This window comes from Hordeum vulgare, chromosome 2H, assembly GCF_904849725.1.
Source record: "Hordeum vulgare subsp. vulgare chromosome 2H, MorexV3_pseudomolecules_assembly, whole genome shotgun sequence".
NCBI lineage: Eukaryota > Viridiplantae > Streptophyta > Magnoliopsida > Poales > Poaceae > Hordeum > Hordeum vulgare.
In genome coordinates, this window is record NC_058519.1 from 374,322,521 (window position 1) to 374,335,894 (window position 13,374).

The 13,374-nt window shown below is 42.5% G+C and overlaps 1 long non-coding RNA gene across 1 annotated transcript; it reads left to right on the top strand.

Annotated features, from left to right (window-relative positions):
- Positions 1-8,972: 8,972 nt before the first annotated feature.
- Positions 8,973-9,691, top strand: LOC123430110. Its single transcript, XR_006622862.1, has 2 exons — positions 8,973-9,209; positions 9,296-9,691. It is a non-coding gene; the product is annotated as an uncharacterized LOC123430110 (long non-coding RNA).
- The last annotated feature ends 3,683 nt before the right edge of the window (positions 9,692-13,374 follow it).

Genomic DNA, 13,374 nt, shown 5'->3' on the forward strand with positions numbered 1-13,374 from the left:
CCTGACTTGGTCCTCAAGTCCCCCGATCTTCTTCTATGTAGCGACCCGACTCAAAACGAGTCAAGCCTCTGTGTATCTATGCCATCCCTGGATCAGTATGCTGGTACACACAATACATCAATGTATATATCAAAGTGCAATCACATGTAAATAGCGTAAAACTGATATATATACCTTAAATATCTCAGCGGAAGCAGTCAAGGGAGTGGAGTCCCAATAAACACCAACGGCAAGTTGAGTGTAGACCATAACCCTGAATCCTACTCTTACTCGTCGAAGAAAAATATCTGCAACATAAGACGTTGCAGCCGTGTAGGTCAGCGTATTGAATATGCCGGAAAGTCACAAAATAGAGGGGTAAAATATCATCTATACTATATGCATATATGGCAGGTGGGGCTGTAAGTTTTTAGCGAAAAACAAAGTTTTCTCCTACATCAAGAGAGGGGCTAAAAGAAAAATATTACTACGTAGTTGGTTGTTAATGAGATGGTTCCACCAACCAGTTCTCATACCCAAGTTATCAATATTACCCACATCAAATATATATAATGGTGTTGAGAATTCCAGATAACTTCAGTTCCTTTGGCTCAAGTTGTCCATGACCGTGGACACGGCTAATCGATTAGGTTTGAGTACTCTGCAGAGTTTTTGCACACATTCCCCACAAGATTTGATCGCCTCCGTGTATGTCCTCTCACTTTAGGATGTTTGAAGACCGGATGATCAAAACATGGTCTTTCAACGGGTCCCTCTGAATCCCTGTCTGTGCCCATCCAAATCCTACCGTTCTTCTACATCTCCTGGCACCACCTGTCTAGAGTCACCGTGTTGTCCAACCAAGCCAGAGCCCATAATGACTTGTGGCTGTGCAGGTAAGCCTTGGGTCTTGAAAATATCCGTCCGTCTCTTTGAGCCTGGGTGAAGCTTTCCGCAAGATGTCATGGCACGTCTCCAGCATCCCGGGTCATCCACTGGTTTCTCCAGGGAGCCGATCAACCGTCCTTCACCCAGAGTTGCATTGCATCACGAGGTCTTGGAAAGTCTTGACTTAACCAGTCTTGGTTATTAAATTATTCTCGCATCACTCGTGATAAACTCTCAACCAGAATCACGTCTAATCAAGCATAGCAATATGAAATTTGTCGTCCCGGGACAAGTAACGGGGTTGTTGGGTGCCTACCACATGATACTACAATATGTAACCATAATTTCCAAGTACCTAGTCAGCATGCAAATTGGGCATAGGATGGTAGAACTACGATGCATAAAACATAGGTGATACATGATCAAATGACTTGCCTGGTATTACTTGATGAAGATAGTCGCTCTCAAAATACTGATAATTCTACTCGCCACACTCCGAGCAATCTATCGTAAACGAATAGCATTCAATAAACATTCATGCCAAAAAGGAAGAACCAAGAGAACATTAGAACAAAGCATGTCTTGGTGCAAAATAACAACGTACTAAGGTTTAATAAAAAGGTCCTAAGTGTGTTGTAAAGTGAAGGTGCATGAATGAGATCAAAAGAGTTAATCGACGATGAACTATTGCTATATAAGCTCGACTTGCATACACTATGGGAGATGATCAAAACTGTTGGGAGAAGAACATGAATGTTATTTGACAAATAGTATAAGACATAAGAATTTATTTGTAGAAAGAATTTCTTGAAATGGAGCACTACAACACAAGTTATAGCGAATTGAAGTATGAATTGAATTTGCATTCAAAAGGTCAAGAGAAGTTGAACTGAAGTACGATGGTTACGTACAAAAATATATGACATGAGTGTTTAGGGGTAAAAGGAATCAATTGAAAAGGTGGTACGATTTGCAAGATAAGATCAAATAAATGTTCGAATACAAATTTGAATCTCTCAAATTTGTAAGGTTCAACGGTCAAAACTAATGATGCTATTGGATATAGGAGATTAATATGAGCGTGTAGAAAAAAGAATTACTAGATTTGAAATAGCGAATCAAAAGATACAAATACTTCAATATAACATTGAATCGGCTTAGAACGATGCGAACACTTTTGGGCACTAATAGATAAATCTGATTTGATCAAAATTATAAGTTGAAAAGTTAAAACTAATGATACGAACGGAAAGATTATTTTGATACGAATCCGACGCAATTGGATTCATCTAAAACGTAGCTACGGATAAAAAAATATGATCAAAAGAAGTTTGAATATCAGTGTGAACAAATTTCGAAATTTGAAAATTTCAAAAAGTTGATATGATAGGTTCACCGGATAGGTGGGATCAAGACGAAACTCTAGGCGTTGGTTTTATCTAATTCGGATACACGAGTAAAAAGTTATGGCTATTTGAAAAATCAGGGCCAAGCTGTTTTACAAAAGAAAAGTGTTATGTCTAAAAGAATTCTAGTACTAATGTGTAAATGCGAAGACTAATTAATATATCTAATTACTCTACCGAATACTAGTGTAGGAATACTAGTCTAGAAATAATAAACTACGGGAGTATAAAAAAATACGAAGAGAAACACCTTTAAAATGCAGAGTAAGAATTAATTCCAATGAGGAGATGACTTCGAGAAATCCCGCCGAAGAGAAAAGAATATTTTTATTTAATAAACCTAGTCAAACCAAAATATTGATTTAACCCGAAATAGATGATTTTTGGATGCTCCTATGGGTCTATATTTATAGGTGGAAGGGAGGTCTAATGGTCCATATATGGGCAATGTGGAACTAAACATATACGTAACGTGGAGAGAAAAGAAACAAAGCCTCTCATGGGCCAAGTAACGGTTCGGCCGGCTGCAAGAGGCGATTCCTGCGAGCCGTGCCCTTTGTTTTTTTGAACAGTGTTTTTTTTCTTTTTTGAAAAAAAATAGTGAAAAAAACGTAAAAACGAAAATAGAGAGAACATTTTATATAGGCATATTATATATCAAAATTTTCAGAATAAAATTTCCTACAACATGAACATATTTTTAAGACCAAATAAAATACTTTAATTTTATTTTTTTGCAATAACTTTAAAATGAAAAGGAATTGGATTTTCAAATAAATTGCAAATACTTAAAATTTGAATCAAGACATTGTCCCTGATTTTTCGAGTGTCATTTTCCTCCTCATATTTGATTTTTTTTATCATAGGGTTTTGAAAATATTCAAACTCAAAAATTCAATAGGGATTCAAAATACAAAATTTTGGGAAGTCATTTTATTCCCTCTCATTTTTTTTAGAAAAAAATATCAAATTCAACTCAATTTCAAACAATCAATCACATAGCATGTGCGAAAAATTCCTAATTATTTATTTGTTATAACATTCCAAAATTTATAATTTTGGGATGTTACATTCTGTTTCGGAAAAAATCTTTTTGGAAGTTTCGTTCCGTTTGGACCCCGTTTAAAATCCTCCTCTGAAAAGGGTCGAAAACACGGAAAAAACAGGAACTAGCACTTGGCACTGAGTTAATAAGTTAGTCTCAAAAAAGATATAAAAGGCATACAAAACATCCAAAGTTTGACAAGATAATAGCATGAAACCATCAAAAATTATAGATACATTGGAGACGTATCATACCGCTCCTGCCGTCGGATATAGTCATGGTAGTGAAATACCGGTTTTCTCTTTCGACATTCTTAGCCCATCTGACACGGAACATCGTCGCGTTGTGTAGTCGAGAGTAGTCAAGCTCCCAGATCTCCTCGACCCTTTCGTAAAATCTCTTAGTTGCGTCGTTGTCTCTGCTGGTCATGCATTCCATCGTCACCCCTGAGTTCTGATCATCACTGTCCATGTCTTTGGCCTCCGTGTAGAATGTGTATCCATTGATATCGTATGCCTGATAGGTGAGGATGTTGGGCAAGGGGCCATATGTTAAGGCGTATATGAGCAATCCGTCCTTAGAGCCCTCTTCCGGGGGATTAGCAATAATATGCTCTTTGAACCAATGCAGGAAAGTGGAATTGTGCTCTCTAGTAACTTCGCGTCCATCCTGCCCTCTTGTGTCAGATAGCCCTGGATGATGCTTCCATCCAGACGGGACATGTTACGAACGAATCCTTTTTATGATCCCATTCATCCTCTCAAACGACATCATGTTGTGTAGGAATGACGGCCCTAGGTCTATTATGTCATCCACAATATGGACACATAGATGCATTTGATCCATCCTTGGTCTTATCCACGGGGACAATAATCCTCTTCCTTTACTTTTTCCCCTTCTTCTCCCGCGCCTCTGTCTCCGTCTTCGTCTCCGTCTCCTATGAACTTTTACAGGGCGGCATGTGCTCATCTGCCCTGATCTCCAAATCTTGCAAGTCATTTCTTGCCTTTGGCCCATCCTTGGTCTTATCCGGCATGTTCATCAGTGTCGCAAGCAAGCTCTCAAGTACATTCTTACATATATGCATTTGATCAAGGCAATGAGGCGTGTCGAGTTTGTGCGAGTACTTCCACAGCTCATCGTCTTTCATACCTTCATCATCTTTCCCGACACAGGGCACTATTCCCAGTTTTTCAACATCTCATCGATCTCAGCGCCGCTCCACTTACGTGGAGGTCCTCGATGCTCAGCCTCACCATTGAATATATCTCCACGGTTTCTCCACGGGTCGTCCTTCTCGAGCCATCTTCGATGCCCCATGTACATGATTTTCCCAGAACCGCCATCTTTCCTTGACGTTAGCTGCTGAGACATCGTATCATCCATGCACCGCGTGCATCCGCAATATCCATGGCACACCTGTCCTGCGACAAATCCGTAACCGAGATAGTCGTGCACCGTCGTGATCAACGTGGCTCTCATATAGAAATACTCGCCTTTGTTGGCGTCCCATGTCTTGGCCGTTGTTTTCCATAACGTGTTTAACTCCTCTTGAAGTAGCCCCAGATACAGATTAATATTATTTCCCTGTTGTTTCGGCCCTTGAATCAGCATGCTCATGTGTATGTACTTCGACTTCATGCACAACCAGTGGGGGAGGTTCTACATCCATACAAACACGGGCCATGTGCTATGGTTGGTGTTCTGGTTGCCAAAAGGATTCATGCCATCGGTACACGCGCCGAGCACGATGTTCCTTGCATCACATGCAAAATACCGATATTTGTTGTTGAACACTCTCCACTTGCTTCCATCCACGACGTGTCTCAACTTCGGATCATCTCCATCGTCGGGCTTCTTCCTCTCCGTGTGGCAGCGCATGAGCTTTGCTTCCTTGGGATCTACGAAATACCGCTGGAGACGGGGAGTTATCGGTAAGTACCATACAAATTTTTGCTGAGATTTCTTCCCGGCCTTCTTGTATCGAGAATCATTGCACGTCAGACAACTTATTTTTTCCGCGTGCTCCTTCCGATTAATTATGAAATCGTTGATGCATGCATGGTATCTAACGTGCGGTAGATCAAGAGGGCACACGATCTTCTTGGCCTCATCCACACTAGTAGGACATAGATTCCCCGTGGGAAGAACATCTTTTAGGTACCTGAGAATCTCATCAAGACTAGTGTCGGTCCATTTGTTTTTAGCCTTCGTCTTCAGGAGTTCGAGCGTGGAACTCAACTGGGTCACCTCGGGATTGCAACCACAATACAATGCAGTGTTCGAGTCTACCACCAATTGCTTGAGCTTGGCCTCCTCTCTAGAAGCAGCTCTCTCGGTATTTGTCTCCTTACGAAACAGTGCTTGAACATGAGGGTCCCGCACGATTGAACTTAGTACCGATGAATTCTGTGGCATGGAGTCCATGTTTTCTCTGCCGCCATGTCCGGCCCCTTCTCCGCCGCCATGTCCGGCACCCTCTTCCCCGTCGCCATGTCCGGGCCCTTCTCTGCCGCCATGTCCGGCACCCTCTTCCCCGTCGCCATGTCCGGGCCCTTCTCCGCCGCCATGTCCAGCCTCTTCCCCGCCGCCATGTCCGACCTTGTCCCCGCCGCCATGTCCGGCCCCTTCTCCGCTGCCATTATCGATCATCTCTTCGTCTTGCCCCGAGTCGTCATTACCTGCCCCATCGGCGTCCTCAACATCATCATCCTCATCTTCAATTATCCACCGAGTATAGCCATCCATGAAACCAGTCATGAGCAGGTGCGCCATCACACGACCATCGTCATAGGGGTCGAGCCAAGCTCGTCCTTTGCATCTTCGACACGGACATAAAACCTCTATCAGGTTATTTTCTTTCATGTCCTGCACCACCGACCGCAACCACCTATCCACCACCGTTCCACTGACCATCATGAACGCCTCAACGGTAATAATATACAAATTGATTATAAAAATGCATGCATGCATCAAAGTCATACAAAATTTTTGCATGACCTTCCCTAAAAATAGGACATATAAAGTTTGCCCGGAATTCGCCGAAACGAAAATAAATCAACATTTCGGCAAAACATAAGCAACCCACAAGCACAATTCGGCGGCAACTCATGCCACACACACAGTTTCCATCATATCACCCGGTTATGTCATATCGTAGAGATACACATATTTCCATTCTTGCAAAAGCATAAAATTTTAATCACCTATCTAGAGATCGAGCACGGTGATGATGATGTCGATATGTGTCGCCACACACACCTATGTAATGATCAAAAGTGGACAAAGCTCTTCTTGACAAGCCTGTAGATCTAGTTAGGGAGGTACATAAATCACTTCACTAAATGCTAGCTAGATCTACCTAGCTTGCTAGTTTGGGAGGAGACAAGTTCAACTAGTGGAGGGGGGAGGAAAAATAGAAAGGAGATGCATTAATGGAGATTGGTGTAGTTAGCTAGGAGTAATAAAGAGAGAGAGAAAGATAGGTAGAAGAAGGAGAGTAATGGGGGGAGAAGTAGTGAGGAAGAAGCAAAGTGAGGGAGAGAGGAGGTGGGAGCTAGGGGGAAGTGGGGAATAGAGGAGGGGAGGGGAGAGGGGAGGAAAAAGGTGGTATGGCTGTGGCTTAGCATTAGCGCTGGTAGAAACACGCGCTGCTGCTAATCATATAGCAGTAGCGCTTCTTTGTCACACGCGCTACTGCTAAGCGGGGCCCGCCATGTGGCCAGTTTCAGAATTCAAAGTAGCGTCATAAAAAAAGTGCGCTACTACTATAACGTTAGCAGCATCACGGTTATTCTACGTGCGCTATTGCTAAACCTAGCATAGCGGGAACTGTCGGTCAATTTTAGTAGCAGCGGGATTCTACCGAGCCGCGCTACTGCTAAGTTTATAGCAGTAGCGCATGTATTCAGAACGCTCTGCTGCTAAGTAGCAGCAGCGGTCCTTTCTGTCCCGCGCTGCTGCTAAGATTCTGTGTAAAAGGTTTTCCGTAGTAGTGTCGGTGTCGCTTGGGAGCCTCCTACTTTGTGTTGTGGAGGTGAACCAAGATGTTTGTAAGGGAAAGGAGACCGCCTACTTCGTGAAGATCTACCATGAGTAAGGCTAGTCCTCCGTGGACGGAAGCCATGGTGGAATAGACAAGGCCGCTTCTTTGTCGACCCTCCGTGGGTGGAGCCCTCCGTGGACTCTCGTAGCCGTTACCTTCCATGGGTTGAAGTCTCCACTAACATGGACGTACGATAGCACCACCTATCGGAACCATGCCAAAAAACCATTGTGTCTACCTCATGCGTTTGATCTCCCAACCTTACTCATCTACTTTACACTTGCATGTTTTACATTCCGCTGCTATACTCTTAGAACTGCATGTGTAGGGTGTACTTGACTTGGTGTAACTTCCATAGTTGCCTCTCAACTAAAATTGGAAAAGGCAAAAAAAATATCTTGTCAAGTAGTCTAATCACTCCCCCCTCTAGACATACTTTCGATCCTGCAATGTGTAACACCCACAAATTTTTTATTTGGATTTTTGAAGTTTCTATTATTTTAAAGAGAGTTATTGGAATTTTTATAAAACATCTTTTTAAATCATTCGGGAAACTTGATTCTTGAGGAAACTTCTTATGTGATTTGTTGAGATGACTTCTCGTTTAACAAAAGTTTCTATCTGGTTCTTCCATGACACAGAGTTTTATTGTGGGAATTGTATTTCTTATTTTCTAGAAAACCACAAAAATGGTTTATGCTTAATTCTACTTCAAAAAAAATCTCGCTCATTTCTCCTCTCTCCTACTTTCAAAGTTTTCATCCCAATGACCCTCCTCTGTCTCCAAGACATCATCTAAAACAGTTTCACCCAGTTTTGGATATGTTTCTTATTTTTATCTATTTTAAAATAACTTGAGGCTTTTTCTGTAATCATTTTTTGATCCTAAATTTTTTGCAAAGGAGATCATAGTTCCCTTTAGCTTCTGACCCCAAATAAGCTTTCATGATAGCCCTAGGTACCCTCAACCTATTTCTCCAAAAACATTATGTTTTGCAGTTCAAATAATTCAAATTTTGTTTGACTGAAATTTGGACCAGATTTGATCTTTTTGATGAATACCCATCTTTTAGCCTCAATTTTTTTGAATAAATTAGGCAGCCCCTCGAAGCAATGGGAAGCCTCTCCACCAAGTTTCACATCAAACCTCATTTTCCTCATGCCATCTTCATCATGTCGAACACCTGGCGTGCACTGATTCAGTGAGTGGTCAAATTTAAGCACAATCTCGCGAGTGTTGATCTTTGGCGTTTGCTCCCCGTTCCCCGAGCCTATCCTAAGCGTCGCACATTTGATTGGCCGCACCTCAGCATCGGTGGTGGGCTCGCTCGCTAGCACCAGCCTCTCGAGCGACACTTTTGTGCTCGTTGCGGTCACGAGAGAGCAGGAGCAGCTGGCCGGCGCTGTGCAATGCCCATGTGCGCTCGGCGTTGCTCTTTGCACTCTGCAGCGCGATGTCGTGCCCTGAATGACCGTCGTCATGGCGTGGACGCCCCAGAGCGCACAGACCACAGCCATGGTGCCCGTGAGGCCGTTCCACAGAATGGAGTCCCCAGCCCGATGTCGTCGACCAATTAGTGAGGGAATGGATGCCCGAGACCCTGTCAAAGCTCCCCCATCACCGAAATGGCTTCCTAACCCCTCTGCCCCGCCGTGACCCATCCTAGAGTTACCCCATCGCGGCAACCACCTCGCCCTTGCTATAAATAGAGCCTCGCTGCACTACCGCGCCACACCCTAGAGACCACAGAGCCAAGCCCAGCCCCGCAGAGGACCAAGGGGAGGTCTTCTTCCCTGCCTCTAGCCACCCGGATCCACTTCGGGTCCGGGCAAAAATTCGTGCTTGGTAGTGAGCCCCCTCTGCTCAAACTTGGTCAGTAGCCTCGTAGTGGTTCACCTCATCTGACCCGCGCATCAATTTGACGTGTGCAGGTCGTGGCGGTTAGATCCATCCTAGCCCGAGGCTGGCTATCGCCAGAGAGGATGTTGGCGACGTTGTGGTTCTCGCCATCGAGCAGGTCCACCACCCCTCAACGCAGAATCGCCTCCTGAGTCTGCTTGTGCCACCCCCTTCCCCTGGCTCGCCGTCAATCAACATCGGCCACCACCGCGACCCCCTGCTGCCGGTGAAATTTTTGAACCTAATAGCAGTGGCCCACGCATCAACTTTCTTTTCTTTGCGGACTATTATCTGAAAACATATTTTCCCAAATATGTTTTCCCTTCTGGTCCAGCCCAGTTTCAATTGAAACGTTTTCTCTTTTCTTAGTTTTAACCCTGGATACTTTTCTATTTATCACAGATAAGTCCCTGGGAGCATTTTTCCTATAACTTTTAACCGCTAAAATTCCAAGAGCCCCACTAATGCGCCGTGAACTTCGCGACTTCCCGACAAAATCGTGTGGTTATGCGCGAGTGGGATAACCCAAAACATAAACCATATCCCTATAAAATAGGAACACGGCCTCCATAATGGAACATGTGAGTAAAGATGGTTTTGAGCCGCGCTTCTGCAATGGGTCGTAGGCCTTGACCGGCCGCGACCTTTCGTTAGAAATGGTGTGAGACAAAAAACACTATTCACGATCGAAAGGTCGGCCTGGAAATTAAAATTTATCTATATTTTTTTATATATTTGGAATGGGTAAAGTCATCGGCAACCGAACTATTGTCGGCTAAATGTAAGAAGGGGAGAACTCGCCCCGCAAGCCGAAGACTTTGGACATTTAAAGTAGCTTGAGGTCAAGACTACGACATTGGAGGCGATTTCGAGGGCTACTCAAGGAGTCCCGAGTCCTCGGGCCATTCACTTATTTCCATCTGCCGGACTCGTGGGCCGTTCTATCATCATTATTGGACTACAGACAAATAAAGATATGGTGTATTCAAGATGGATTCTTTTGAATACTTGGCGTGTAATCCAAGGCCGCGTAGTGATCGACATATTCCTTCCCTGATGTAGCCGATGTTGGGTATCCCTAACACCCCTGGTATCTATATAAACAAAGAGGGTCATAGTTCATAAAAGAGGCTCATGGCTGTTAGGGTTTAGACCACAACATACGATATCGAGGTGGATCAACTATGTACTCTGTGCAACCCCATCAATATAATAAGAGCAGGACGTAGGGTTTTACCTCCATCAGGAGGGCCCGAACCTGGGTAAACATCGTCTTCCTTATCTCTTGTTACCCATCGATCCAAGATCCATAGTTCGGACCCCCTACTCGAGATTAGCCAGTTTTGACACCGACAACTTGCTAGACCTTTTTATCGCACCGTTGCTAGGGAGAAATAGCATGGGGCTGATATTTTCGTGTGTGCTAGTTTTCTTTATCACCAAGTAGTTTTTATTTTCTATTATAAGTTGTTTTATATCTTTCGTTATGGATATAGGACATGAAATACCAAAAAAATAGTTGTACTTGCTACTCATGGAGATGGGGAACCTCCTAAAACCCTTGATGCTCGTTACGTGGAAAACATTAAATACTACTTTGAAAATCCTGAAAAATCCCCATTCAACTTGATAATGGGAGATGTGTTGGGTCAACGTCGGTACTTTAGGGATTATTTCTTGACTAAAAAAGGGAAACACTTATGGGATCAAATTAAAATATTGTCTTGGTATGCTTGGAATTTATGCTTGAGATGGGATTATACTTGTTGCTCTAAGATGAAGGTTCCACACCTTCCCTTTTAATGTGAATTTTTTTATGATAAAGGGTTTCCCCCCGCTTTATATTATAAAGCAACCAACCGATACATTAAGGACGACGGGGCCGCAACACAAACTAGCCCAAAGGAAAAACCAAGAAAAGAAAGAAAAAGAAATGGATGCCAACACTCGCACATCAATGAAGCAAAGATGACCCGCAACCGTTGCAACCTCCGATGAAGTACTACTGTGCTCCTAGAACTCTGAGGCGTCACATACCAAGCAACGCCTTCAAGAAGGAATGTGACAGCGACGCCGCTGCTGCCCGGACTAGTCCTAGAGTTTCCCCACAACTAGTCCTAAGGTTTCCCTCGGTAGTGGGGGAGGGGAATACGTGACTCCCTTCAGGTAGGCTCGGTAGCGCCTACAGGCGTTGCCGCGTCGGAGCCGGCTTAGCCGCCAAGGATGTGTCCCATCCCAAACACCCACCATCACCCGAAAATCCATAGTGAACCGCCTAACCTGCCACTCACCAACATGCGCCACCACGGTCACCGAACCAACTCTGCTGTCTCACTGAGTCCACCGACACGAGACATGGAAGACGGACGAGGAGACAAGGGCTCGGGGCCATCCACAATGCAGCCGACGGGAGGGATCGCCTCCCCCGCAAGCGGTATATATGATGAAACCTTGGATTCTTATGCTAATGGTATATATGATTATTATGATGTGGAACAAACAGAATAATTTGTTGCTTTTAAGCGTGCTTATGAAATTGAATCTTTGTTTGAAAAGTATAACTTTGATGATGTTATTTACAATCTAAAAATTATGCTATACTTCAATATTGGTTTGAGAATTATAAATACAGTGGTTGTATTGATGAATTTATTCAGATAATGTATGTTTCCTTAGGAGAGACTAATATTTTGCACGAATCTATGGAAGAATAAATTGCTGAAACTATGAGCTCATTAGATGAAAAAGGCGATGAGGGGAGTGAAGAATAAATAGAGGAAGACCAGATTAGCTACCCATGCCAACCTTCTAACGAGAGTAACTCTTCAACTCATACATTGTTTAATTTCCCTCCGTGCTTACCGAAGGATGAATGCTATGATCCCTTGGATTTGTTTGAAATATCCCTTTTTGATGAAATTGAAGCTTGCTATGCTTGTGGCCATGATGCCAATATGAATGATACTTATGGAGATGAACTTTCTATAATTCCTTATATTAAGAATGAAATTGTTGCTATTGCACCCACACACGATTGTCCTATTATCTTTTTGAATTCTCTCAACTACACTACATCGGAGAAGTTTGCACTTATTAAGGATTATATTGATGTGTTGTGTTTTACCATTACATATGATTATTTTAATGGATATAGCATGTGTGCGATTGCTACTCCTACTTGCAATTATTATGAGAGCGGAACAAAATCTTCACCTCTCTATGTTTCCAATACGATAAAATTACAAGAAACAGTTTATACTATTCATTGACCTTTATTTGATGTGCATAAGTTGTTATTTTATGACCGTGCCAATGCATAGGAAGAGATTAGACTTTGTAGCTACATGATATATATTACTTTGTTCTCACCACTTAATTACAAATCATTGTTAATTAAAATTGGCTTTGATATACCTTGGGATCCGGGTGGATCAATTACTTGAGCACTATATGCCTAGCTTAGTGGCTTTAAAGAAAGCACTACCACAGAGATAGCCTAGGAGTTTTAGAGAGTAATTTTGTTTGTTGTGTGCTTTTGAAATAATTAAAAACAAAAAAATAAAGTGACTTCAAACTTTTTTCAAAAAGAAAAGTAAGACACATGAGCAATGTGGAAGTGGGCGCTAGCCTTAAACTTTTATTCATGCCCACAGAAACTTTGTGAATCTTGATTACAACACATTTTCAACAAAAATAATTATCTCCTTGTACAAATCCATTGGTATTATAAAAATAATGTGCCATGATTTATCCTTAGAATGTTTATATTGCTTGTTTGATATGTGTTGTGCCAAAGCAGAAACTTTGGCTATACAAGACATTATGAACTTTTGACATAGTATTGTTATGGGAATTGTTTATTATGTCCTAGTATTTAAGAATTTTTTGCATTATGGATATATGTTTCATCTTCATCTTTACAGACGGTCATGTTTTTCACATATTGTTGTTATAGTTTCTTTGTGTGCTTATGTTTGAATTCTTGTTGAGCCCCATTGACTTGGGAGCCATATAATTGTGATAGCCTATAGTAGGTAATGTTGGATTATAATTATAAAATATTGTTATCGAAAGACATGGTGGGATTTTATGTTATGTAGATCTGAAAGTT